Source organism: Triticum dicoccoides, chromosome 6A, assembly GCF_002162155.2.
Source record: "Triticum dicoccoides isolate Atlit2015 ecotype Zavitan chromosome 6A, WEW_v2.0, whole genome shotgun sequence".
Classification (NCBI taxonomy): Eukaryota; Viridiplantae; Streptophyta; class Magnoliopsida; order Poales; family Poaceae; genus Triticum; species Triticum dicoccoides.
Genome location: NC_041390.1, coordinates 263,804,737 through 263,831,203, shown reverse-complemented (window position 1 = coordinate 263,831,203; position 26,467 = coordinate 263,804,737).

Genomic DNA, 26,467 nt, shown 5'->3' with positions numbered 1-26,467 from the left:
GGTGCACCACACAGTCACGGCCTTGCTAGGCGGCTCACAGGCGCCGCCTTCAGAGCGACACATCAAGCCGTTCCTCCGCTAGATCGGCGCCGCTTCCATGCGCTCGGGGGCTCCGCCGGGCTAGGCTGCGCTTGAGGCCGACCTCACCTTCAGCTCGGAAGACCACCCCATCACCACCACTGGCTCGGGCATGCTTCCGATGCTCTACACACCCACCATCTGCAACATGGCTGCCACCAAGACCCTCATCGACGGAGGCGCTGTCCTCAACTTGCTCTCCATGGAGGCCTTTAGCCTTCTTCACGTGCCGCTCGAGCGACTCAGCCTCAGCAAGCCTTTCTCAGGAGTTGGTGGTGGCGCTGCCCGCTCCCTGGGGCAGATCCGCCTTCCCGTCACCTTTGGCACACGTGACAACTACCACATCGAGCTGGTCAACATTGACATCGCCCGCATCAGCCTCCCGTACAACGCCATCCTCGGGTACCCAACTCTGGCCCAGTTCATGGCAGCGACTCATCCAGCCTACAACCTCATGAAAATGCCAGGAAGCAAAGGTGTCCTCACCATCAAGGGGGACACCAAGGAGGCCGTGATGGTGCTCAAACTTGCCTTCAGGACCACTACGGTGGTGCAGCCCATCGACACTGGTGCCCCTGAGGCCAAGGAGGCCGCGCCAACCAAGAAGAAGTAGTTGTTCACCCAAGATAAGGCAGAGACAAAGCAGGTGCCGGTTGACGAGGACGGCTCCCCAGGAGCCACCTTCACCATAGGTGCCGGCCTCAACCCTAGCCAAGAGGAAGCACTGGTGAACTTCTTGCGCACGAACAAGGACATATTCGCATGGGAGCCCAATCAGCTGGTGGGGGTCCCGAGAGAGGTGATTCAGCACCACTTAAGGGTGTGCCCCAATGTGCGCCCTGTGAAGCAGCGAGCAAGGCGGTAGTCCACGGAGAAGCATGCCTTCATCGTCCCAGAGACCTGCAAGTTGGAGGTGGCGGGTGCCGTTCATGAGGTTAGGTACCCCGAATGGCTGGCGAACCCAGTCGTGGTGCCGAAGAAAGGCGGGAAAGAGCGAATGTGTGTCGACTTCACCAACCTCAACAAGGCGTGCCCTCAAGATCCGTTCCCTCTCCTGCACATCGACCAGATCATCGACTCCACCGCTGAGTGCGACCTACTGTGCTTCCTAGATGCGTTCTCAGGGTATCACCAAATCAAGATGGCGGTAGAAGATGTAGAGAAGATAGCCTTCCTGACCCCGTGTGGGGTGTACTACTACACATGTATGCCCTTCGGACTGCGCAATGCGGGTGCTTCCTTTTAGCGGCTGATGCACATCGCTTTAGGCCGGCAGCTCGGGAGGAACACGGAGGCCTACGTCGACGACATTGTGGTGAAGTCTCGGGAGGCGACAACCTTGATCCAAGACCTGGATGAGACCTTCGAAAGCCTACACCAGGTGAACTTGCGGCTTAACCCGGAAAAGTGTGTGTTCGGTGTCGCTTCCGGCAAGCTGCTGGGATTCCTTGTGTCACACAGAGGGATCGAGGCGAACCCGGAGAAGATCAAGGCCATTGAGGGCATGAGCCCGCCGCAGACCCTCAAGGAAATGCAGAAGCTGGCTGGTCGGGTGACTGCATTGGGGCGCTTCATCTCCAAGCTGGGAGAGCGCGCCTTACCCTTTTTCAAGTTGATGAAGAAGAAGGGCCCGTTCGAGTGGACTCCAGAGGCTGACCAAGCCTTCCAAGACCTCAAGAGATACCTGACCAGCCCACCGGTGTTGGTGGCGCCACGGCCTCTCGAGCCTCTAGTACTTTACCTTGCCGCCACCCCATACTCCGCTAGCGCTGTGCTAGTGGCGGTTCGGGAGGAGCACCAGGCCAAGAGTGCGTCGCGCCAAGTTACATATCCAGCCAAGGTGATGCAAGATCAGGAAGGCGTAGCAAAAGCCATAGCGGCAGCAACAGAAGACCAAGCTCGGCAGGATGACACCATAGATATTCCCGCAAGCGACCAGGCGCCAGGGGTCCCACCACCTCAGGAGGCACCCCAGCATGCACAAGACACGAGCCTCACCAACACGCCGGTCCTCGTCGAGCACCCGGTATACTTCGTCAACACGGTGTTGCGGGACGTGAGGGCACGCTATCCCATGCCTTAGAAGCTCGTGCTCACGCTCCTGGTGGCCTCGCGCAAGTTGCGGCACTACTTCCAGGGCCACCCCATCAAAGTTGTCTCGGCCTATCCGTTGGAGAGGGTGCTCAGGATCCCCAACTCTACTGGAAGGGTCGCTGAGTGGAACATCGAGCTCCACGCATTCAAGTTGGAGTTCAGCACCACCAGGGTCATCAAGGGAGCCGCACTCGCTGACTTCGCGGCGGAATGGACGGATGCCCCGGCGCTGGAAGCAGGCGAGGATCGGTCCACCTCGCCAGGAAGTGAGGCACCAGACGGATGGCTCATGTATTTCTATGGTGCCTTCGCGCACCAGGGCGCGGGGGCTGGAGCAGTACTCATCTCACCCATGCAGGACAAGCTCTACTACGCTATGCAGGTCTGCTTTTAGCAGGGCGAGAAGGTCTCCAACAACATCGTAGAATACGAAGGCCTCATAGCTGGCCTGAAGGCCGCGGTAGCTCTAGGGGTGAAGCGCCTCACCGTTAGGGGCGACTCACAGCTCCTCGTCAACTTCTCCAACAAAGTGTACGAGCCAAAGGACGAGCACATGGAGGCATACCTAACGGAAGTACGTAATATGGAAAAGCAGTTCCTAGGCATGGAGGTGCAGCATGTGCCCAGTGGCACCAACAAGGAAGCCGACGACATCGCTAGGAGGGCATCCAAGCGGTAGCCCCAAGAGCCTGGCGTCTTCGAGGAGCGGCTCTTCAAGCCATCAGGGACGCCACCACTTTCAAGCACGGCATGGCCTTCGGAGGAGCTCCCACAAACGCCTGCCACGGGAGCCCTAGCTTGTGGCCCAACCTTAGGGGCTCGCTTGGTCTTGGCGCTCGAGCCTCAAGAGGGATGTTAGACAAAGGAATTCAAGGAATATCTGATGCAAGGGGCGCTACCAGAGAAAGAAGAGGACGCAGAGCGCATGCCCTGGCAAGCCACGGCATACAGCATCTAGGAAGGTGAGTTGTATAGGAAGCGGCCAAATGATGTTTCGTTGCGTTGCATTTCAAGGGACCAGGGGAAGGAGTTGCTGATTGACATACACGGCGGGGACTGCGGACACCACTAGTCGTCACGGACTCTCGTTGGCAAGGTGTTCTGCAGTGGATTCTACTGCCCCACGGCGCTCAAGGATGCAGCTCAGCTGGTGAAGTCCTGCGAAGCTTGCCATTTCCACACCAAGCAGATCCATCAACCAGCTCAGGGCCTCCAGACTATACCACTCACATGGACCTTCACGGTCTAGGGGCTAGATATCTTGGGCCCATTCCCTTGAGCGCCAGGGGGCTACCTCTACCTCTACGTCGCCATCGACAAGTTCACCAAGTGGGCGGCAGTGGAAGTCGTCCGCACCATCCCAGCTGGTTCCTTGGTTAAGTTCATCAAGGGCCTCATGAGCCGTTTCGGGGTCCCCAACCGCATCATCACCGACAACGGCTCGCAGTTCACCAGTAACCTCTTCAAAACATACTGTGCTAACCTTGGAACACAGATCTGTACGCTTCGGTGGCGCACCCCAGGAGCAATGGCCAGGCTGAATGCGCCAACACGGAGGTCCTAAGAGGCCTCAAGACCAGGACCTTCAAGAAGAAGCTTGAGGCCTACGACAGGGGCTGGCACGATGAGCTCCAGTCCGTGTTGTGGTCCATCCGCACCACCGCCACTAAGCTGACGGGCGAGACCCCATTCTTCCTTGTCTACGGAGCCGAAGCGGTCCTCCCTCATGAGTTCAAGCATCGCTCCGCACGGGTTGTGGTGTTTCATGTGAAAGTGCAAGTGATCGACTAGAGGGGGGGTGAATAGGCGATTTTTATGAAAGTCTTCAAAACATGGAAGTTTCGAAGACAAACGATAGAAATAAACCTATTACCATGCAGCGGAAGGTAGACTACACTAGGCAAACCATAGTCAAGTATTCAAAGAAGTGAAAGCACAATGACTAATAGAAGCTAGGCAGTAAAGATCAGGTAGGAAGATATTGTGAAGCCAATCAGAACAAGCAGTCACTCAGTGAAGACGAAAGATAATGCGATCATACAATGACTTCACAAGGACCAACAGTAAGTAAAGGGAAGGGAAGGATGAAACCAGTGACTCGTTGAAGACAATGATTTGTTGGACCAGTTCCAGTTGCTGTGACAACTGTATGTCTGGTTAGGGAGGCTGAGATTCAACTCAGAAGACCTCGTCTTCACCTTATTCCCCTTGAGCTAAGGACACCTAGGCCCAATCACTCTGGTAAGTCTTCAAGTTAGACTTCCAAACCTTCACAGACTTCATTCACCGGCGATCCACAATGACTCTTGGATGCTCAGAACGCGACGCCTAACTGGCTAGAGGATTCACAGTCCTCAAGTGTAATAAGTCTTCAAATCACACAGATAGGAAGACTTAAGTGATGCCTAACACTCTTTGGCTCTGGGTGTTTAGGGCTTTGTCCTCACAAGGAATTCTCTCTCAAAGGCTTCGAGGTGGGTTGCTCTCAAACGACAAAAGCCGTACTCTAACTCTAAGCAGCCAACCGTTTATGGTTGTAGGGGGTGGGCTATTTATAGCCACTAGGCAACCCGACCTGATTTGTCCGAAATGACCCTGGGTCACTAAGGAACTGACACGTGTTCCAACGGTCAGATTTCAAACACACACGGCAACTTTACGTGGGCTACAAGCAAAGCTGACTTATCCAACTCTGGACAAGATTTGCTCTCATAATCTTCACTCGAAGACATAGGATTTTTGTTAAGCATCACATCAGTCATTCTGACTGGTTCTCTTGGACCCCACTTAACAGTACGGTGGTTCCTATGACTCAACAAAGAAGAAAAAGAACGACGAAAGAACTAAGTCTTCGCACTCCATAGTCTTCATGCGATGTCTTCTCTTGTCATAGTCTTCAATGTGAATGTCTTCACATACCACCTTTGACTTCAATGTCTTCTTACATTTTTAGGGGTCATCTCTGGTAGGAAAACCGAATCAATGAGGGACTTCTACCTGTGTTATCCTGCAATCCTCACAAACACATTAGTGCCTCAACTAGGTTTGTCGTCAATACTCCAAAACCAACTAGGGGTGGCACTAGATGCACTTAAAATATCCCCCTTTTTGGTGATTGATGACAAACTAGTTGAAGTTTTCAACGGGGAATATAATATGTGAAATTGTAAAGGATAGGGGATTGTCTTCATAAGTTGCAAGGGCTCCCCCTGAAGATGTGCATATAAGTAATTTGCTTTTGGAATGCAAATGCACCTGGCAGGTTGTACTTGTGGAGATCCTCTTCAACTTATGATGACAATTCATCATGCATGAAAAGTATGTGAAGATAATGACATGCATAATGAAAAATGGACGTCTGCAAAATGATCTAAGTGTGGAGTTTATCATCACACACGCGGAATTTATCATCGCATCACAGTAAAGCAAATAAGTAGCAGACGACCATCGAGTTTAAGTGTTACAACTCAAAGAACCAAATGTATCAAAATGAGAGTTGTAAACACTAGTCAAAATATAAAGCAACCTCCCATACGGACCCGCTTGAAGACTATCAAACTCATATACTTCTCCCCCTTTTGTCAATAAGGACCAAAATGGTTTGAAGACATAGAGCATCTACGTGTTCCCAAGAGGAGTAGGTGAAGCAGCAGGGTCGTCGGTGTTGTTAGGCGGTGCAGACGAACTCGGGGCAGTGTCGATACGCGCAGAAGTAGGGGGCAGTGAAGTAGCATCATCTTCGTCATCGATCACTTTGGCATTCACAGTTGCAGCAGAGGAGGAGAACTCAGAGTCTTCAAGAGACGGAGTTCGTCGCAGCACAGTCCTTCTTGGAGGTGTTGAGTCAAACTTGAAGCGTTCAGAGAAGCCATCCTCTTGAAGATCATCCTCAGAGAAGATAAGCGTCAGCCCTTTCCATGTACACCGATAGTTTCATGGGCAACAAAGGCATTCTTGGTGGCAAGATTGCGAATCCTGTTTACGTCCACCAAGAGGCTTTGCATTTGGTGCTTCAGCTAGTCATGATGCTTATCCTGTTTCTGATGAAGGGCAACCAGAAGTTCTCGATCGTTGAGAACTCGAGATCACTTCTTGGGCCGTTGGGAAATGGTGCTTTCAGTGGCTTCAGTGAGGGCATGATGAGGTGCATGTGTAGTACCAGCCAGAGGATAAACACGAGTGACTGCTTGAACTCCTTCAATGTTTTGAGAGAATCTTTGATTCTCAGCATTTTGAAGACTAAGGGGCTCCTTGGCGGGCTCTGGATAGATGGCTTCAACTGACATATCGACGTCAGGCAGAAAGATCTGATGATTGCGAGCAGAGGGCTGATAGGTGACAACTGAGTGTAGTTTGATCAGTCGCATAATCCATGGAGCGTAAAACTTCAAGCCAAAGAGATCAGATCCTGATGCAGAAAGTTGGCGGATGAAGAAGTCTTGTGCATTGAAGCATTTGCCGTGAAGAATATGGAAGACCAAAGTCTTCATTGCACCTTCCAGCTTTGCATGTGGAGAATGTCCTTTGATGGGCTAGAGAGTTCGCCTTATGATGTGATAGATAGTGCGTGCCAGATACTCCAGGTCTTCAACAAAGAACTCCTTAGGATATTCATCATCTGGAGGCAAAGGCTTCATCATGCTAAGGATCTGACTCATATTGGGCTCAGGCTTGTGAAAGATGCTTTCCATAGCAGAACTGTGAAGCTGACAACCAGGTTCATACAGATCTCCTGGAGTGGGCAGGCTAGTAAGCTCAATGATATCAAAGGCTTTGGCTTCATGATGAACATTGCCTGTCGTCCACTCGAGGACCCAAGTCTTCGGATCCCTGTTGTAGCCACGGATATGAAGAGTGGCATATAATTGGAGCAGCAATTCTTCATTCCAGTGCTCCTTATCAGTGACGAACTGCAGCAAGCCAGACTCTCTGAAGCAATCCAGAGCTTCTTCCAAACAGGACAGTCCAGTTATGGCTTCAGTGTCAAGACGCATATGTGGGAAAATGCGACCTTGATTGTACAGAATGCATGAGTAATAACTGCGCCGCTGATAGCTCCAGAACCGATCATATGATATTCTTGCCTTGGTGTAGGGGTTCTTAGCGCTATCAAAGAAGGTGTTGTGTGCCTTGAAGCCACTGATATTAAAAGAGTCGGGTGCAGATGCAGTACCTAGAAACCTGGGCAACCTTGGCATTGGCTTCTGAACCTGAGGCCTGTACTCAACGTGATGGTCAAACTGAGGACCAGCAGCAGGCGAAGGAGTCAGAATATGCCATTTGACATTGATAAGTTGGCCATCGTTGAAAGCTTGCTCGATAGTGTGTGGCCTTGGTGGCGGAACAGGAGTAGTGGAATCAACAGAGGCGTCAGGCTGCACATCTGTTGCAGGTGCATCATTGGCTTCATTGGCCTCTGGCACATTGGTTGGTGCAGGCTCCACATTTGCTTCAGCCATGACTACGTCATTGGCTTCATTTGTGTTGGTGGTGGAAGCCTCAAGATTCTCAACCTCCACTTGATGAGCTGGAGGGTCGGGCACAGACACGTTCACTTCAGGAACAACTTCTTCAGAGTTTGGGGGTGTAGGGACACGATCTTCTTCTTGTTTGTCATCGGCTGATGCAGCCGGATTGTCTTCAGCACCTTTGGATTTAGACTCAGAGACAGTCACAGTAGGAGTGGCATCTGGAAACACTTGACGTGCAACAGATTGGTGGTGCACTTCTCCTTTGGGTACGCTGGGAAGAGGGACTTGAGACCTTGGTCCTTTGCGAAGCCTGCGTAGCGCTGGCGACGCCTGTGGAGATGGAGTTGGCTGGGCCTCAAAGTCATCCTCTTCTTGCACTGATGGGGTTGCTTGGGGAGAGCTTGGAGTGTCTTGTCTTTGTGGGTGATCAGCCCACGATGCATCGTGAGCAGTTGGCGTCAGAGGACGACCAATGCTGATGAGTTTGCTGTGCGTAAGCACAGGCGATGATACTAGTTGGTGCTCCATCTAAGGAAGGACTTCATCATCTTCAACATTGTCATGGTGACCAATGTCTTCAGCAGCGGTGGGGTCAACTGCTGGAATGTGTTCAGCTTCAGGAGCCTCTGTGGAAGCAGGCTCATGAACAATCAGTTGGCGCTCGTGGTGTTCAGATGCAGGGCGAACCATTGAGATAGGTTCAACAACTAAGGGCTCTGTGGGAGCAGCCCGATCCTTCTTGGTTTTGCGCTTCTTCTTAGAGGGAGCGACATCAGAAGCTTCAAGATTTTTCCTTTTTCTGGCTTCAGCCTCGGCAGTCCTCGTCTTCTTCAGTTCTGAAGCGGTTGACCTGACCTTTGGCTTCGAGCCAGTCGTGCTGCTTGGGAAGACTATGCGAGGTTCTTCCTGCCTTGAAGGTGCAGATTGGTCAGTTGAGGGCTTCTTCTTCTTTGCAGCCATTCTTGAGTCGATGCCAGGATGACCAAGAGCCTTGCGCTTCTCAGCCTCATTGTAGGCTTGCACACACTTGTCAGCCAGGCTCTTCATGCGCTCCCGAGAACCTTGAGGTTCTTCACGCTTCTTGAGAAAGGCTTCCTTGAGCTCGTGCAACATAATCTTGAAGTTTTTCACATCTTGCACGCTGAGCTTGGCCATGTGCTTCTTGAACTGAGCTTTCTCATAGTTGATCTTTTGCTTCAGTTCAACGATGCGCTGAGCTAGAGATAGCTCAGAAGCAATGGCGCCATGGAAGGCGACACCAAGGCCAATTGGAAGTTGCAGATCTTCAAAGCTGAGGTTGGGCGTGTCAAACCACTCATCAATGAAGTTATGGAGGATTGCCACATCAAAAAGAGGAAAATCATTGAAGATCTCTGCTTCTTCCTCGCTCTTGATCAGTTGCTCAAGAGCGTCATCTGCAAGATCTTCATCGCTGGACAGATCAATGGCGTCATTGCGCAGAATAGCAGCAGTCAGTGCCTGATCAGTATTCTTTCTCATCTCAGTCTTCTTGGAGACACGTGATAGATCTTCAGACTGCACACTGTCTTCAGGAGGTGTAGTAGCCAGTGGCTTCGCCCGTAAGATTTTTGGTGCTGAGGCAGACTTTGAAGCTTTAGGCTTCTTCAGCTTCGTTGGCTTTGGTGGAGAAGGTGCTTCATCAGATTCAGCGCCATCTGCAGGCTCATCCACGGCTGTCCCTTGAACCATGATATGAGTGATGAGACCTTCCAGGTTGTAGAAGGGCCCAACAAGATTGGGTTCAGCTTCGCGGGTGCCATCGGCACGGGGAGCAGAAGGACCAGGGTTGAAGTCTAGTCCCAATGACTTCTTGTTTTGCTTAGCCGAATTCTTGGCAAACTGGAAGTTGCGCTTGAACAGATTGTCGTCACGACACCATAGCAATGATGATGGGTCTGCAACCACAGGCTGTGGTCCACGGACCATGTAGGGATAGAAGCCTTGTTCAATGGCTTCATCTCTGGACCTGGGTTGAAGATTTCTGTATAGGATGTCTCTCCATGGTCGCTTAATGGCATTCTTCTTAGCATATTCCTGGGTCACAAATTTGTACTTGAACCATTGCTCGGCCCAGTATCTTCGAATCCATTGGATTCGTGTCTTGCGCTGATTGTAATCCTCTTCTGGATCTTTCTTGTACAGCTCTGAGAGGTCATTAGGCAGATCTTTTGATGTTCCCCCTCGACGCTGTTTGCCACCCTTCCTTGCTGATTTCTCTGTAGCCATGAACTTCAAACTGAATGGCTTCAATATGTTCAAAGGTTTCAAAGGCTTCCGCTTGCTGGTCAAACAGGAACTAGCTTTGGGAGAATTTATATGATGATGTAAGAATTCACACGAAGAACTGCTAGATGGAGTGGGAGAGGAGGCCGAGCAGTTCGATCGTCCATGCCCTAACTTGGTGACGGAGGACACCTACGACGACGACGGAGAAGACGATGTCCGCGGCCGGCGTGAAGACGGCGTCGGCGCGGTCACGGCAGCTAAGCGCTTCATCGCCGGCGTCGTCGATGGCTAGCGGTGGCGCTAGGGTTTGTGCGAGAGTGGAAGAAATGATAATGACTGTGCTGAGGCGTGTATTTAGAGAGACAGGGACGGCATAGTGTTATTACACTGGTGCCCCTGGCGATTCACATTTGAAGGACACGTGGCCATCATGCAACATATCGAAGGTTGTTCCATGTTCCCACGCACGCCTGGATTGTCGGGTGGTCGTTTCCACTTCTCCGGGTTTCAGGTGAAGGAATTAGCATTGAAAACGGACTTAATGTTTGTCTCTGTATCTTCTGCTGACAAGGGCGCAAAGAAGATATTCGATAGTTTCAATAGAATGCATATGATTTGGAGAGATAGAGTTTGAGATAGAAAGCATAGAGAGGTTAGGGTCCGATCACATTCACTTAGTTCAAAAGATTCAACAAGAGGACATAGCTATAAGTGAATGTTGTAGGACAGAACACTAGTATATATATATATATATATGAGAAAGACAATCAAATCAACATAGTGAAGATAATCATGAAGACAAGTTGAGATTGAAGCCAAACCAAATGTGAAGTCATTCCAAACGTAACGCCATGAGTGAAGCACTTCAAACAGAAAAATTTGGTGGTGGCGTTACCCACCGTATAGGAAGTATTAGACCCAGACACGGCGCACAATTATCGTGGCGCTTCGAAGTCAAATTCCACATTAATGTATTCACACTTAGAATGTAAGTCTTCATTGATTGAAGATATACTTTACTTCATGTGTTGCACACCTAAGTCATCAATATGCATAAGTGTTAGGATGTGTGCCTGATCACAGGACATTTGAGGATTCCAAGATATTTAGCTCACACCGTAACTTGCAAAACCTCTTCTCATCCAAGGGTTGGGTGAAGATATCTGCCAATTGATCTTCAGTGTTGACGTGTGTGATATCAATATCTTCCTTCACAACATGATCTCTGAGAAAGTGATGACGAATTTCAATGTGCTTTGTCTTCGAGTGCTGAAATGGGTTGCTGGCAATCTTGATGGAGCTTTCATTGTCGCAGTAGAGTGGCACTTGCTTCAGATGAATGTCATAGTCTTTGAGTGTTTGCTTCATCCATAGAAGCTGAGCGCAGCAAGATCCAGCAGCAATGTATTCAGATTCAGAAGTGGAGAGAGATACACAGTTCTGCTTCTTTGAAGACCAACATACAAGTGATCATCCCAGAAAATGACATGTGCCTGATGTAGACTTGCGATCCACCTTGTCACCAGCATAATCAGCATTCGAGAATCCAAGCAGATCAAACTCTGAGCCCTTTGGATACCATAATCCTAGTGTTGGGGTGTGAGCCAAATATCCGAGAATTCGCTTCACAGCTAAGTGATGTGATTCCTTTGGTGCCGCTTGGAATCGAGCACACATGCAAACACTAAGCATAATATCTGGCCTAGATGCACATAGGTAAAGTAAAGAACCAATCATGGAGCGGTATACCTTTTGATCGAACTCTTTACCATTGTCGTCGGGACCCAGATGATGTTTGGCTGGCATTGGCGTCGTGAAGCCTTTGCAGTCTTGCATCCCAAATTTCTTCAGGCAATCTTTGAGGTACTTCTCTTGAGATATGAAGATGTCGTTGCGTTGCTGACGTATTTGAAGACCAAAGAAGAACTTCAGCTCACCCATCATGGACATCTGATATTGCTCTTGCATCATATATCCAAACTTGTCAGTGTATTTCTAATTGGTGCAGCCGAAGATAATGTCATCCACATATATTTGGCACACAAACAGTTCACCATCATATGTCTTCGTGAAGAGAGTGGGGTCGAGGGAACCAGGTTTGAAGCCTTTGCTCTTTAGGAAGTCTTTGAGTGTGTCATACCAAGCCCGAGGGGCTTGTTTGAGGCCATACAGTACACCATGTCAGGATGTTTTGGATCTTCAAAGCCAGGCGGTTGTGCAACATACACTTCTTCTTCAATCTTGCCATTGAGAAAAGCGCTCTTCACATCCATTTGATACAGAAGAATGTTATGATGATTTGCATAGGCCAGCAGTATGCGTATGGCTTCAAGTCTAGCCACACGAGCAAATGTTTCATCGAAGTCAATCCCTTCAACTTGAGTGTACCCTTGAGCAACGAGACGAGCTTTGTTTCTGACAACTTGACCATGCTCATCTTGCTTGTTGCGATATATCCATTTGGTGCCTATTATATTGTGCTTGTGAGGATCAAGACGCTTAACCAGTTCCCATACATTATTTAGCTCAAACTGTTGAAGCTCTTCTTGCATAGCTTGAATCCATTCAGGTTCCATGAAGGCTTCTTCAACTTTCTTGGGTTCAGATATTGAGACGAATGCGAAGTGCCCACAGAAATTTGCTAGCTGTGTTGCCCTTGAACGAGTGAGTGGACCTGGTGCATTGATGCTATCAATTATTCTCTCAATCTGTACTTCATTTGCAACACGAGAATGTATAGGACGAAGATTTTGCTCTTGTTGATCATTGTCATCGTTAGAAGGATTGTCTTCAGGCTGAGCATTGTCTTCAGTTTGATTAGGTGCAGAGATGATAAGTTCCTCTTCAGGCTGAGCTTCAGAAGGTATGATTTCTCCAGTTCCCATAAGTTTGATTGATTCACTGGATGGAACTTCATCTAGCACATTTGGCAGGTGCTCTCTTTGTGAGCCGTTAGTCTCATCGAACCGCACATCCACTGTTTCAACCACTTTATAGTGAAAGAGGTTGAAGACTCTGTAGGAGTGCGAGACCTTTCCATATCCAAGCATAAAACATTCATGTGCTTTTGGTGCAAATTTTGAAGTGTGATGTGGATCCTTGATCCAGCACCTGGCACCAAATACTCTGAAGTAACTGACATTTGGCTTCTTGCCAGTAAGGAGCTCATAGGATGTCTTGTTGAGAAGCTTATGAAGATAAACACGGTTGATGATATGGCATGCAGTGTCAATGGCTTCAGGCCAGAACTTTCTTGGAGTCTTATATTCAACAAGCATTGTCCCGGCCATCTCAATGAGTGTTCTGTTCTTGCGTTCCACAACACCATTCTGCTGCGGTGTGTACGGAGATGAGAATTCATGTGTAATGCCCAAAGTATCAAGATAAGTGTCTAGACCAGTGTTTTTGAATTTAGTGCCATTGTCACTTCTGATGTGCTTGATCTTGATGCCATAGTTGTTCATGGCTCGATTGGCGAAGCGTCTGAAGACATCCTGCACTTCAGTCTTGTAGAGGATTATATGCACCCAAGTATATCTTGAATAATCATCAACAATGACAAAGCCATAGAGACAAGCAGTAGTAGTAAGAGTTGAGTAATGAGTGGGACCGAAAAGGTCCATGTGGAGCAGTTCGAAGGGTTGAGTCGTTGTCATGATTGTCTTCGAGGGATGCTTGGCCCTCGTCATCTTTCCTGCTTCACAGGCACCGCATAAGTGATCCTTCTTGAACTTGACGCCCTCGATGCCTATGACATGCTTCTTCCTTGCAAGGGTGTGGAGGTTCCTCATGCCAGCATGCCCTAGCCTCCGATGCCAGAGCTAGCATTCAGAAGCTTTTGCTAGAAGACATATGGCAAGTTGTGGTCCTGCTGAGAAATCTACCACGTACAAATCATCTTTCCAATACCCTTCAAACACTAGAGACTTGTCAGATTCCATTAGAACAAGGCAATGATATTTTCCAAACATCACAATCATGTTTAAATCACAAAGCATTGAGACAGACATTAAGTTGAAACCAAGGGATTCAACAAGCATGACTTTATCCATGTGTTGATCCTTTGAGATTGCAACTCTACCTAGACCCAATACATTGCTTTTACCAGTGTCAGCAAATGTGATGTGACTTTTGTCAGATGGACGTAAGGTTGAGTCCATGAGAAGACTTCGCTTGCCAGTCATGTGATTAGTACACCCACTATCAATAATCCATTCTGAAGCAGCTGGTGTCGTACCCTATAGTGCAGTTAGGGGGATAGGCTTCACGAAGAGAATTGTGAAGCATAAAAATTTGACGAGCAAGTGGATTATGAAAGCTTAGATCAAGGTTAGGACTGATAGGGCAAGTAGCAAGCGACTCAGGAACAAAATACATAATAAGACCAATTGGGCATTTGATCTTGCACCCTACAAGATGTTTAAGGTCCCCAGCAATAGCTTCAGACGATTTTGGTTCTCGGCTGGAGACCTTTCCCTGCAAAAGAGAGTTAAGCTTTCTTAGCCACCCACATCTTCAAGGGTGGCTTCGAAGCAATGAGTCTAAGTGCAGCATCTGAGAACTTTGGCTTTGGAGCCCAAGCAAAAAGTCTTGCAGGTGGACAATAGTACTCATAAGAATAAGCAGAATAGTTCTTGGTCTTATGAACATGGGGGTTTGATGAACCGCGCTCATATTAATAGACATGAGTATGGCTTCCCTGCAAAACATTTGCATTAGTGCGACTTAGGTGAGTCCTCTGTCTATATGAAGCCTTTGGGCCGTATGAAGCCTGTGTTCTGGGATTTGTCTTCTTTACTTGTGGTGTCATGACGACATTCACAGGAAGATTCTCCAAACACCTTTTTGGCACCCAGACCTTCTTCATAGGAGGCCCATTCCTGCAGTTAGTACCAATATACCTGGCAAACACTTCACCATTCTGATTCTTAAACAGTTTATAGTTTGCATCAAAGGATTCATCAATAACAATGGGATTAGCACAAGTGAAGCCAGATAGGGTGGATGGATCCGCTGAAGGTTCCTTTGCAGCAACCCATGTGGTTTTGGGGTACTGCTCAGGTTTCCAGTAAGAGCCATCAGCATTCATTTTCCTTACGAACCCAACACCCTCTTTCCTCGGGTTTCGGTTCAAGATCTGCTTTTTGAGGACATCACATAGTGTCTGATGCCCTTTAAGACTTTTGTACATCCTATTTCAAGCAACGTCTTCAACCTAGCATTCTCATCAGCAATAGAAGTGGAATCCTCAGCGGAGGGGTTAGTTCCCACATCAACAGTTGAAGATATTGCAACAGTAGCAGCAGTAGAACATTCAGCAATAGTAGTAGCATTATCACGCTCAATGCACTTAAGACATGGTGGTTCAAATCCTTCCTGAGCTGAACTGATCTGTTCGGCGCGAAGTGACTCGTTTTCCTTTTGAAGATCTTAATGAGCCGCTCTCAATTTCTCAAGATCTTGCTTCCTTTGAAGATAATCATAGGAAAGCTTTTCATGAGTTGTTGAGAGCGTTTCATGACGACTTTCAAGTTCCTCATACCTAACGTGAAGATTTTTTATGTCTTCAATTAAGGACTGAGATCGAGTCATTTCAGCGTCTAACAAATCATCGCTTTTGTCTAACAGTTTTTGAATATGTTCCATAGCTTTCTGTTGTTCAGTTGCAATTTTAGCAAGTATTTTGTAGCTGGGTTTGGAACCACAATTAGAGTCATCTTCACTAGATGTTTGATAGTGAGTAGTGCGTGTGTTTACCTTGGCACTGCGTGCCATGAAGCAGTAGGTAGGAGCAGAGTAGTCCTTGTCATTTGCATCGGTGTCGGTGATGAAGTCATTGTGTTCAGTGTTGAAGATGGACTTGGCAACGTATGTTGTAGCCAGACTCGCAACACCAGAATCGGACTCCTCCTCAGACTCCACCTCCGCCTCCTCAGAAGCGGACTCCTCCTCTGAATCCATTTCCTTGCCAACAAACGCACATTCCTTGCCAGATGAGCTCTTCTTGTGTGATGAAGACTTTGAGGAAGACTTGCAAGAAGACTTTGAGTATTTCTTCTTCTTCTTGTCGTTAGAGTCCCACTGCGGACACTCAGAGATGTAGTGGCCAGGTTTCTTGCACTTGTGGCATGTTCTCTTCTTGTAGTCATGAGCAGAAGATTCATCATTCCTTGAGCTTGATCGTGCAGACTTTCTGAAGCCTGTCTTCTTGGTGAATTTTTGGAACTTCTTCACAAGCATAGCAATCTCCTTTCCAATGTCTTCAGGATCATCAGAACTGCTGTCAGATTCTTCTTCAGATGAGGAGACAGCTTTTGCCTTCAAGGCACGAGTTCGCCCATAGTTGGGACCGTAGATGTCTCTTTTCTCAGAAAGCTAAAACTCGTGTGTGTTGAGCCTCTCAAGTATGTCAGACAGATCGAGTGTCTTGAAGTCAAGGCGTTCTTGAATCAACAGGGCTACAGTGTCAAACGAGCTGTGATGTGATCTTAGGAGTGTCTTGACGACTTCATGCTTGGTGATCTCAGTGGCGCCGAGAGCTTGAAGCTCATTTTTGATGTCAATGAATCGATCAAACGTGAGCTGGACATTCTCATTGTCATTTCTCTTGAAGCGGTTGAAGAGGTTGCAAAGGACACTGATTCTCTGATCTCTCTGGATTGAGACGCCTTCATTGACCTTGGAGAGCCAGTCCCAGACTAGCTTAGATGTTTCCAAAGCACTCACGCGGCCATACTGTCCTTTGGTCAGATAACCACAGATGATGTTCTTGGCAGTGGAGTCCAGTTGAACGAACTTCTTGACATCAACAGCGGTGACACCTTCACCAGCCTTGGGAACGCCATTCTTGACGACATACCATAGGTCGACATCAATGGCTTCAAGATGCATGCACATCTTATTCTTCCAGTAGGGATATTCAGTTCCATCGAAGACGGCGCATGCAGCGGAGACTTTAATTATCCCTGCAGTCGACATAGCTAAAACTCCAGGTGGTTAAACCGAATCACACAGAACAAGGGAGTACCTTGCTCTGATACCAATTAAAAGTGCTAGTGATCGACTAGAGGGGGGGTGAATAGGCGATTTTTATGAAAGTCTTCAAAACATGGAAGTTCCAAAGACAAACGATAGAAATAAGCCTATTACCATGCAGCGGAAGGTAGACTACACTAGGCAAACCATAGTCAAGTATTCAATGAAGTGAATGCACAATGACTAATAGCAGCTAGGCAATAAAGATCAGGTAGGAAGATATTGTGAAGCCAATCAGAACAAGCAATCACTCAGTGAAGACGAAAGATAATGAAATCATACAATGACTTCACAAGGACCAACAGCAAGTAAAGGGAAGGGAAGGATGAAACCCGTGACTCGTTGAAGACAATGATTTGTTGGACCAGTTCCAGTTGATGTGACCACTGTACGTCTGGTTAGGGAAGCTGAGATTCAACTCAGAAGACCTCATCTTCACCTTATTCCCCTTGAGCTAAGGACACCCAGTCCTCGCCCAATCACTCTGGTAAGTCTTCAAGGTAGACTTCCAAACCTTCACAGACTTCGTTCACCGGCGATCCACAATGACTCTTGGATGCTTAGAACGCGACACCTAACCGGCTGGAGGATTCACAGTCCTCAAGTGTAATAAGTCTTCAGATCACACAGACAGGAAGACTTAAGTGATGCCTAACACTCTTTGGCTCTGGGTGTTTAGGGCTTTGTCCTCGCAAGGAATTCTCTCTCAAAGGCTTCGAGGTGGGTTGCTCTCAAACGACAAAAGCCGTATTCTAACTCTGAGCAGCCAACCGTTTATGGTTGTAGGGGGTGGGCTATTTATAGCCACTAGGCAACCCGACCTGATTTGTCCGAAATGACCCTGGGTCACTAAGGAACTGACACGTGTTCCAACGGTCAGATTTCAAACACACACGGCAACTTTACTTGGGCTACAAGCAAAGCTGACTTATCCAACTCTGGACAAGATTTGCTCTCATAGTCTTCACTCGAAGACATAGGATTTTGGTTAAGCATCACATCAGTCATTCTGACTGGTTCTCTTGGACCACACTTAACAGTACGGTGGTTCCTGTGACTCAACAAAGAAGAAAAAGAACGACGAAAGAACTAAGTCTTCGTGCTCCATAGTCTTCATGCGATGTCTTCTCTTGTCATAGTCCTCAATGTGAATGTATTCACATACCACCTCTGACTTCAATGTCTTCTTACATTTTTAGGGGTCATCTCTAGTAGGAAAACCGAATCAATGAGGGACTTCTACCTGTGTTATCCTGCAATTCTCACAAACACATTAGTCCCTCAACTAGGTTTGTCGTCAATACTCCAAAACCAACTAGGGGTGGCACTAGATGCACTTACATCATGAAATGCAGCAGGACGCCATGCGGGGGATGGACCTCATACCGGGGGAGGAACAACGTCGTGAAGCTGCACTGAGGGCGGCAAGGTACCAGCAGGCGCTGCGGCGGTACCACTGCCGCAACATTCGCTCCAGGACGCTCGAGGCAGGCGACCTCGTCCTGAGGCGAGGTCCTCTCCAGGGAAGGGTTGCACAAGCTCTCACCCATGTGGGAGGGCCCGTTCAGAGTCGTCCATATCTCCAGGCCTAGCGCCGCGCGCCTGGAGACGCAGCACGGGATGCCCATCTAGAACGCGTGGAACATCCAACACCTCCGGAAGTTCTACCCATGAAGCAAGGACAAGCGCCTGTGAAGCAAGGCCCGGTGCCTGTGAAGCAAGGCCCCATGCCTGTGAAGAAAGGCCCAGTGCCTATGAAGAAGGCCCGGTGCCTGTGAAGAATCGCTGCCCGTGACACTCTCACGTAATAATGAGTGGGGCTGTACACGCCCAGAGTCTCCGGGGAGCCGCCCTCAAGACTCCGGGGCTCCCTCCCACGCCTAGTGGTAGCACTTAGCTCCGCGCTGGTGAGAAGACATCGAAGACTAGACTAGGTGCCGGATGCGGCTTTTCATTTGCTTTCCATAGTTGGCTCGCCTTATCTTAATCGAATTTTCTTCTAGTGTTCCTTGCTGATTTGGTTTCGTCGCCTTTTGCCGCCTTTTTCGAATCCAGTTCACTTGTGTTCTCTCTCGTGCATACCTCGCGAGGGGGCTAGGCAGGTGCCTTCGTGAGGGTTTCTTCCTCCTGCGTTCACTACAAAAAAAGACACATTCGTGACATTTTGGGCTGAACGAATTTTTTTTTCTGTCATACATATGACACTTCTATGACGATAATTGTGACAAAACCCGGTATCATCATAGATGTGGTGGGCTCCTACTTCTATGACAATAAATCATGACAGAAAATGGGCTTTTCTTCCTGGGCGGGCCGGAGACGCAGCTGCATGACATTCTTTGGGCCGTCCATGACGGAAAAACTGTGGTAGAAGCGAGGGGGAGGAAAATTTTAGGGAGTTCCCGGTTACGTTGGGAAGTCGGGGGCCGGCTGATGCGCGTTTCTCTCATACACGTACGCGCGTGTGTGCGAGGCGTTGGCTCTAACTGAACCCGAGTGAGTTATTGGGCTCTAACTGAACCCGAGTGATCAATCGATGGCTGTTAACCGAACCCGATCGAGCGATTCCTTCGCTACTGCTGCTAACTAAAGCTGATCAATGCTGCCTCTGGGATGAACAGTGAGCGATGCGGGGGGTTTGGATGAACAGTGAGCGGTGGCATTGCCTCTGGATGAACAGGACCCCGTGGTGTGGTGGAGGGCTGGATGAACAGTAGACGGTGGAGGGGTGCCCGTGGAGGGGTGGTTGAACAGGACCTCGTGGTGTGGAGGGCTGGATGAACAATAGACGGTGGAGGGGTGGTTGAACAGTAGCCGGTGGAGTAGCACGCCGTGGAGGCTGGATGAACAGGAGCCAATGGAGGCTGGAGGAGGTCGACGGTAGCCCGTGGAGGCTGGAGGAGGTCGACGGTGGAGATGAACAGTATCTCGTGGAGTCCTGTTTTGTGGTACGCCACACCCCTCCCGATGAACAGGACCCCCATTTCGACCATAGCGCTCAAACACAAGTCCATTTCGTCCGTTTTGCGGTACGCCACATGCCTCCCGATCAACACGACCCCCGTTTCGACCATAGGAGGTCCGTTTCCTCCGTTTTGCGGTACACCAGACCCCTCCCGATCAACAGGAACCCGTATCGAACGTAGGAGGTCCATTTCCTCCATTGTGAGGTATGCCAGGCCTCGTTTCCATCGCCTGTTCTGTCCAAGCCCTCCCGATGAACACGACCACACATTCCGTTCCGACCCAGCCAGTTGGCTCCCACACGTTCCGTTGCCACCCGATGAACACGACACATTCCGTTGCCTCCCCATGAACACGACGCATTCCATTGCCTCCCCATGAACATGACGACGACGCTGTTTCTCCGTTCTGACCCAGCCATGTACACGAGCCCTGGCCGTACGTATGCGCGAGTAGGCGTTCAAGACCCCGCCCGTATGTACACATACGTGGCCGTATTTTCTTTCTTGCACCCTGGCCGCTGTACGTACGTGTACATGCTACGTGCGTGCCTCTACTACGACACGTGCGCGCCTCTACATCCACCAGTATATATGTACGTACACATTCGCGACCAGAATGACAATGCTACGTACGCTTCGACCAGGTGGGTCCTGACTGTCAGGCACTTCCTTGCCTGCGAAGATGTAGCTGGTGGGTCCCAGCAGTCAGGGGGGCGAATCATTTTTTTTGCCCGGACGCACTTCCTTGCGTGCGAGATGTAGCTGGTGGGTCCCAGCAGTCAAGGGGAAACTTTTTTCGCAAAATACAGTGGCCCGTCCGGTGGGTCCCAGCTATCAGGTGGAGGAATCATTATTTTCCGCGTAATAAGGAGGCACTTCCTTGCTGCGGCCGTGGACCCAGCTGTCAGCCTCTCCACGTACAGTCCACGTCCGATGGAAGTTGTTCCTTGACCACGTTGACCACGCCGCTTTGAGAGCACCAGGGCGGTGGACGACGGCGAGGCCTAGGAAGGGGACGACGGGGAGTCAGGGAAGATGCGGCAGCGGAAGCCCGCGCGGAGAGGAGTACGAGGGTTCACTGGTTCGGCTGCGGTGTGAGGCTGCCATTGCCGCAGGGCCTGGCCAGCGGTGGGAATAGTAGGGGCGGTGAGGCCTCCGCGGCAGCACAGCCGACCACGGGAGGCAGGAGCATGCGGCACGACCGGTGCTACTTCGGGCGGCTGGAGCAAGAAGACCAGAGGTTGAAGAAGCACTACGGCTGTTGGATGGACATCGTACGATCACTGGAGCTAGAATCGTTCATATTGACTAAAGTTGACACAGGCCCCCATCCTAGTCAACTTAGTAGGCCCACAAGTGAGCCTCCCACCATGGTGGGTCCCAGCTAGCAGGGGGAGTATTCATTTTTTTTGTGCGTAATAAGGAGGCACTTCCGGTGGGTCCGACCTGACAGCGGGGGGAACATTTTTTTCGTGAAATACGCTGGCCCGTCCGGTGGGTCCTAGCAGTCAAGGGGCAATGTTTTTTTCACGAAATAAGGTGGCCCATCCGGTGGGTCCCTGCTGTTAGTTGGAGGAATAATTATTTTGCGCGTAATAAGGAGGCACTTCCTTGCGGCCGCCTGGACCCAGCTGTCAGCCTCTCCATGTACAGTACTCTTCTGATGGAAGTCGGTCGTTGACCACGTTGACCACGCCGCGCCGTGAGCACCAGGGCGGTGGTCTGGACGACGGCGAGGCCTAGGAAGGGGACGATGCGGAGCCGGGGAAGACGCAGCAGTGGAAGCCCGCGTGGAGAGGAGTACGAGGGTTCACTGGTTCGGCTGCGGTGTGAGGCTGCCGTCGCCGCAGAATAACAGGGGGTGTGGGTGAGTAGAGGGATGGCCTGGCCAGCGGTGGGAGTAGTACGGGGCGGTGAGGCCTCCGTGGCATCATAGCCGGCCACGGGAGGCAGGAGCATGCGACACGACCGGCGCTGCTTAGGGCGGCTGGAGCAAGAAGACCAGAGGTTGAAGAAGCACTACGGTCCTTGGATGGACATCATACGATCACTGCAGCTAGAATCGTTTATATTGACTAAGTTGACAAAGCCCTTGGTACGTGTCAACTTAGTAGGCCCATAGCTAAGATTTGGCAGAGAACATATAGCCCATTTGCGATTTGTAAGAATGTACAGCCCATTTTTTAATTCTAATGGAATTTACTACAGCCCATTTATAGTTTGTTAAAAGTACAGCCCAACTTCTAGCTAGGACAACGATTAATAATTTCAAACAACCGCTCAAAACAGAATTCAAAAAAAATTCCCACATTTTGATGGGATCCGAAATATTTTTATCCGAAATTTCTAGTCGGGTCAAATATAATTTCAAAATAAAGTTGTATTATGTTAAAATCCAACGAAATATTGCGCGCGCAATAAGTAATGAAATTAAAATTTTCAAATTCCAAAAATAATATATTTTTCAAACTAATTACATGTTTGGTGCACAGTAATTGTCCAGTTATTATAATTACATCCCATTTATTATTTCTTAAAGTCCATTTTCTTGTTAAGCCTAATGCATACCTCCTAGGAAAGTTTGCAGTCCAGCGGGGCAGAGAATAGCAAGTTGACCCGGATATTGTGTACAACTATCGGCCCAGTTGCATTGCTGATGTTGAAAAAAAAGGCCTGTGTAGTACAGTACAACCTAACATGGTTACTCAGCCCACATTCAGCGACGCCGGAAAGGCCCAAACAAGGCTTCTGTACAACTTTTTGAAGTCACTGAGCTCGATTAATAACTTAAGAAAAAAGTTAGATTACAATGGAACCTAATTAAAAGCTGCCACGAGCAAATAAATAATTCAACGGGTCCCACTTGTGCGTCTGCGTGTGTGTGTGTGTGTGTGTGTGTGTGTGAGTGTGTGTGTGAGTGTGTGTATAAGAGAGAGAGAGACCCATCGGTCGATGCTCGTAAATACATCTTTCAGCCATATGCATTGCTGGTGCTCAGCAAAAACTTATATAGTTGACACAATCATATAGAACATCATAGCACACTGAACTGGCATACAATAATTTCACGCATGAGGCACAATCAGGATGGAAGCAGTGGGTCGCTACGGGAAGGGCTATGTTGAAACTAATGAAGTCGTACATAACGGTTCATTGTATTTATCAATGACAAGGAAATATCTTGAATGTTGTGCAAAGAAAACAGACAGACAACACAATAAGTTCTGCTAGCACATTAAGTTGACGTACAGCCCTTTCTAAAAAAAGTTCAGGTACAAAATTAGAACAGGTCACAATCAAATGTACTAGCATATCAGTGCTTCACACCCATAGCTCGGATTTAACTAGTACTCCCTCCGTCCGGGAAAATTTGTCCACAGAGCAGTGTATTTGTTTTTTTTGCAAAAAACCACAGAGTTTTAAACACGTCACAAAGAAGTCCATCTCCTTCCTTCCTCCTCCCCCGTCGCCCGCGCCTTGCAGCCATCGCCGGCTACCCACCTGCACCGCTACCCGCCTGGATCTGCGCCGCGACCAACACCAGAACCATGGCCCAGCCCGCGACGAACAATAGCGCTGCCGCCCGCTTGCACATGTGCCATGGCTTACCACCTGCACCGCCCGCCGTGAAGGCGACCTGCGCCGACACCCTCCTCGAGCTACGCCGCCGGCCCCGTTGAAGGTCGCCGCCCATGTTCGCCCACCTTCGCCGCCCACCTGCGCCTCCGATTTCGTCCACTTCGGCCGTTGGCGTCGTGGAAAATTCCGGCCACTCCCGCCTCTCATGCTGCTACTGGTGGACGACGCCGGCGCCGTGGACCTCTGATGTTGCTTTTGCCTTTTCCCCTGCCTCGCCTCTACTACCACTCCCACATGTGCTGGTGAGTCTGCCCCGCCCGTCTCTGCTACTGCTGTTGTTCAATTTGTTGTTGTGAGTCTGAATTTGCTATTCTCAGTACAGGCGGAGAAAATTCAGTCAGGGGATACAAAGCTAGAGGAATAATCCAGGACAAAGGCTGTACACTGCTGCTAAATGATGAACAGATTATAGTGAAAATTTAGTTTGATGCCATCAAATTCATTGAGTAATACTCTTGGCATTCTTGGAGATCTGCTAGTTTTGGGAAGTTTTTCTTTCTAAAGTTAACTGAAAATGTCCAGTGTTCCAATACTGTAGAGAAACTAGAGTGCCTGTAATTCAGTTATGACTCCTTTACTGAAACTGTAGTGTTTGCTAAAACTAAGATGTAAACTAAAGGAGTTTGTGATTTGCAGAAGCTGTAGCATACTCCAACAAGTAATAAATGCACTCAAAAGTTCACTGAGAAAATGCAGAGGATGCTCACTTGTTACTGAAAGTTTTCTGGAGTGATAAATGCACGCAAAAGAAGTTCAGTTAACTAATACTGTTGATGTATGAATTCCAACCAGGTCAATCTGTTGTCAATTACTCTGTAATACTCAACCAGGTTTATGCAAAATGAAGATTGACCATGTTTATTTGGATTTATTTGAATCATTTGAATTTATTTGCTTTATTGGATTTATACACCACTTGTCCAATTGCAAACATACCTAAAGTTTCCAATTGTCCAATTTCAGTCATTCATTTTACAGAGAGCTAAGCATAGTCATGACTCTTCCCTAAATATTCCTGTAGAATCAATTCAAGCAGCACAAAACTGAAAACTGAAAACTGCCACAACCCCTTAACTAAGAGTTGATAAAAACATGTCCCTAAAATTGGAATTATTCTTCTTCATATACACAAAAAGATGAATATTGTTCGTCTACTAGTTACTTCAAATTTAGAACTGAATAAACACTTGTCATCTTCAGTAAACACTTGTAAATCTAGAGTGGTTTTAAACTTAGAATGCACCAAGTACTAATATCCTTTGCTAGGCTACACACCATCTACTTGGAGTAGACAGCAAGATTCACAGAGACATGCACGCTTCAATAGACTTGTGAATTCTAGCAAAGTGATAAGTAAAAACTTGGATGTTCTCAGAAATATAGCACCAGAGGACATTAAGTGAACTGGCATGTATACTAAAGGCAAGGAAATGCCACTTTCTTTTCTTCTTCGAACAGTTGATGAACTGGCCTATATGCTGCAGCTACACATAGGTTCTGCAGAAAATGCACCAAAAGAGTTACACACGGGTGAAGTAAGTGGAAAGCAACATTTAATCTCCACTTCTTTTCTTTTGGTAGTGAAATTCAATATGAATTTTGTAAGCACAGAAAATGCACCAATACTGAACGTTTATTCCCACCTCCACCAGCATCTTGTGAGTTTCGATAGTGTGTGTATGGAGTAGTTTTGATGGCAGTATAATTGTGCATCATGTAAACATTATGAGAATGATTAAGGGTTTATCAATCAGATTATAATTATGACCAGAATAGAGGAACAAATATCATGGTTAGTTTTATGTAAAAAATCAGAAATGGAGTTAGTCACTTGAAGTTACTATAGTTACTCACTTGAACTTACTGTAGTAGTGGCCAAAATTCAGAAAAGTTACTAAACAGCAGAAGTAGTGGCCAAAAGTGAAAGTACTAAAAAGATCCTACACTAAATATACAGTGTTATCCATGTTCTGTATCCAGGACATTTTTATCTATTTGAATGCATAGGTCCCACCTATCAGGAAGGATGGGCACATACACGAACAGGTACGACTCATCAGTCTACCCGCATAGCCTTTTCGTTTAGTCTACCTAGCCGTCTAATCAGCTGCCTGCACGCCACTTCTCCCATTTACTTCTCCATCGGGAACTGATTCTCCTCGGCTTCTTCACCTCCCCTCCGTCTTCATTTGCATCCAAACCCCACTACATTCACATTGTTTTAACCTCTTTAAATAATCATCTACTACTTCAGTTAGACTAGGCATCTAATCCTAATTGTCCAAACCATAGCCCTCCGTTCTAGCGGTTCCAAATGGCGGAAGAGATCGAGATGCAGGTTTTTAGCGTCCAACATGTCCTCGTCGAAGGCTTGATGCACATAGTTGCCACCGTCACCGTCCACCCAAGGGTTGTTCGGCAGTGGATCAACAATGTATCCAACTCCCTCAAAAAGGTAGAGACGAGGGTCGTCGGTCTCGACGCAGAGTACACGGAGCGTGCCCCTGGGAAGATCTAGTGTGCCGCCGTCCTTCAGCTGTGCCACAAAGATGATGTTTTGGTGTACCACATCATACACTCGCCCTCCATACCACGTGAGCTTCACGATTTCTTGTCTCGGGAGGACGTATACTTCTATGGGGCAGCCATCGAAGGGAACAAATAGAAGCTGAAGCCGTACAACCTTTATTTGAAAAGCATCGCTGACCTACAAACCAGAATCAAAATTCCTGTAGAATATTGTGATAAACAGACACCATCCCTATTCGACGTAGCAAATTTTGTTCTCGGTACAAATCTTCAGAAGGGTGACAAGACGGTGGCATTAAGGTCGTCTGGACTAGAGAATTATCCCTTGACGTACGAGCGGATAAAATATGCTGCCCTCGGTGCCCGTGTGAGTTTCGAGATAACTGCAAGGTCCAAAGAGCTTGTTGC